The sequence below is a fragment of the Elaeis guineensis genome, chromosome 11 (assembly GCF_000442705.2).
Source record: "Elaeis guineensis isolate ETL-2024a chromosome 11, EG11, whole genome shotgun sequence".
NCBI lineage: Eukaryota > Viridiplantae > Streptophyta > Magnoliopsida > Arecales > Arecaceae > Elaeis > Elaeis guineensis.
The window spans coordinates 107727150-107730455 of NC_026003.2; positions in this window are offsets into that span (position 1 = coordinate 107727150).

A 3306-nucleotide genomic window follows, 5' to 3' on the forward strand; every position below is an offset into this window, starting at 1 on the left:
ACATCAGAGTCCGTTTTGAGGTGGAATAAAAAAAATAGTTAGATTAAATAAATTAAGTAACTTTGGATATGAAAAGAGTGGATTGAATTAGTCTATTATTTTATAAGCATAAAATATTTCTGAATTAAGTATGGCAATCGGTTGGAATCAGAAGAGGTAGAGCACTTATGATAACCAATTTTTGGAAATACCAATTCTATACTTTTGAAAAGATGATTTGTTATATATATATATATATATATATATGTTGCTACAAATAGGCGGAACAATGGGTTGCGTTCGTTCTTATTCTGCTTTAATGCAGTTTAGATTCTTCTTAATTTTGTGCGACTCTAACAAAAAGGTCAGCAGCGTCCTGAGAAGAGCTACAGGCCTACAATACACCACTCTATACTCCACTGCCATCGTGGAAGTTGGTGATTGGCTATACCATGTTCATGCCCCTGACTTGCACTTGATTGATCTCTTCTAATAAATAATTTTTTTTAAAAATTTTTATACATCATTTATGATATAAAAAATTTAATAAAAATATATTATTTTATTTATTAGATCACGTAGCGACTACTCTTCAATATATATTTAATATTTATAATTTTATTTTTTTATTTAAAATTTTAAAAAATAATTTTAAAAAAAATTATGATATTTATATTGATATTATGATATTTTAAGTTGAAATTATAATATTTTATATAAAATATTATAATTTTAAAAAATATTAAAAAAATATTTTTATTATAATTAAAAAATAATAATTATATAATACAATACGATGGAGCAACGTGCTTCATACTAGATTTTCTACGTCATAGGCATGTACAAAGAATTTCTCAAACCCTTAATTATTACAGGGGATGCAGTGCCACACTATTTTGGAGAGAACTTTTCGGAAAAGATATGGAATCAAAAAATATTTTATTAAAAAAAAAATGATGTGAAATAATGATTATTATTATTATTATTATCTTAGATGATTCATTGTAATCATTATATTTTATTAAATATCTCAATAATGATTATAATATTATTATTTAAAATCGTGATGGATTGCAGCAGCTAAAGGCAAACAGCTGTCGGCATTACGAAGCAAATAAAGAAATAGAAAAGAAGGAAAAAAACAGATAATCACATCAAGTTGTGCCACCCGAAGCAACCCTCTTATCAAAAAAAATTAAAAAATAAAAAGAAGCAACTCGGATACCGATCCGTTGTACTCTCACGTCGCGGATAACGTCGCATACACCGACCTGCGCCTTCGAAAGCTGATTGCGAATTAAAATAGAGATGCAAGTAGATGGTCATGGCATAACATGCATACGGATTTATTTTTGCATCTAAATTAATTTATATATAGATGAAAATTAAAATTTTTATTAATATCTATATTTATATTTATATTAATTAAAAAATAAATAAAAATATAAATAGATAATCTTTCAATTCATATCTAAATATTTAATTTTGTTGGGATAAATCAATCAATCCTCGATTTTAATCATCACTACTCCGACTATACATTGGCTAAACATGCAGTTCCGATTTTTCATCGATCGGTTGAGCAAATCACACCGACTTATGATCGGCTGACCAATTAATATTCGACTACTATCGATCAACAGCGGACGATTTGAACCGTTGGCATAACTAAACTACTAGCCGACGGTCGTTCATAAATTCTACTAATATATGGTCGGTTAATCTGCTCAGCATACTATAACTGTTGTGAATGATTATTGACTACGTATCATGATTATTCAAGAGAATTAACGACCCACTAACTCCACATTTATGGCTCGATAATTCAGCACCATAAAAAGTGAGACCACGTGCTTGATGGTTACATCAGAATTATCTATAAAAAAGAGAGTAAGTGAATAAGAGGATAAGACACTTTTGAGTCAGAGCTCTGTTACTTTCAACTTTCAAATCTACTGTTCACCAATTCTCTCTCTGACTTAAGCATCGGAGGGTCTCCGCCGGACACAACTCCGGTTTGTGAGGACGCTATTTTTGCAGGTGCTTATCACCGGCGATAGGCGATAGGGAGTTGACCGCAACAGATTGGCGCGTCGGTAGAGGAACAGATCATACTCGTCATGGCAAAAATCAAAGCTCAGCATTCGACTGCAATTGGATCGACGAGGTACTCTTCCCGTCGGAAAGAGATTCTTCTCCCTTCTTCGATAGCAGAGCCAGTTCCTCACGTCCCGTGATCACCACGGACATTCAAATCGCTGCACTTGTGCAACAGATGAACATCTTAACGGAGGCAGTCAAAAGCCTCCAACAGCAGCAAAACCAGCAGCAGCAGCCGGTGGAGCAACCAATGGCACAGTCTGTGCCGTCCAGGCACAGCTGCCGTTATCCGCAGTGATCACCTTCTCCTTCTCTGAAGCGATCGTTTCCATCGAGACGAACAACGATATTCTAGTACTCTCATCATGCCACCCATCACTCGCGGGTTCCCTCTTTCCTTCCCATCTCAACAGCATTAGGAAGAGGAAACGACTGCGAACACCTTTTGCTTCTCCTTTAGGCTCGTCGGGAGGTTCCACCCCTAGAGTTTTCCAACAATGACGGTTCGATGACTACAAATGCAAATTTCAAAAAATCAACCACCGACTCGCTCAGCTTCAAGTAGAAGGTCGGAAGTCTTCCAATGACATGACTTTCACACCGTTCAACCTCTTTCTCAGTACATCTTGGACGAGCCGATTCTATCTCGGTTCAAGATGCCGCAAGTGGAGCCATACGATGGCTCCACAGACCCGATCGACCAACTTGAGAGCTACAAGGCTCTCACGATGATTCAAGGGATAACCGACGCCCTCTTATGCATTAGTTTCCTGCCAACCCTTCAGAAAGCTGCTCAAGTCTGGTACTCTGGGTTTCAGTCGGAAAGCATATATTTCTTCGAGCAACTCGAACACTCTTTCATGGCTCATTTCAGCACTAGCCGAAGGCCGCCACGAACTTCTGACAGTCTCTTCTTGATCAAGCAGGGAGAGACTGAGACATTAAGAGATTTTGTGGCTCGTTTTAACACGACCATACTTGAGATCAGGAATCTCAATGAAAATATGGCTATATCGGTCATGAAAAGATGTTTGAGGGGATCTCGGTTCATATATTCTTTGAATAAAAATTTCCTCCGGACTTATGTTGAACTTCTGGAGCATGCATACAAGTATATATGCGTGAACGAAGAAGCTTCTGACCGATACCAGACAAAAGGTAAAGGTCAAAAGAAGAAGAAATAGAAGAAAGGAGGAGCTCCGATTGAATCAAGTCGGTCACCTTCCA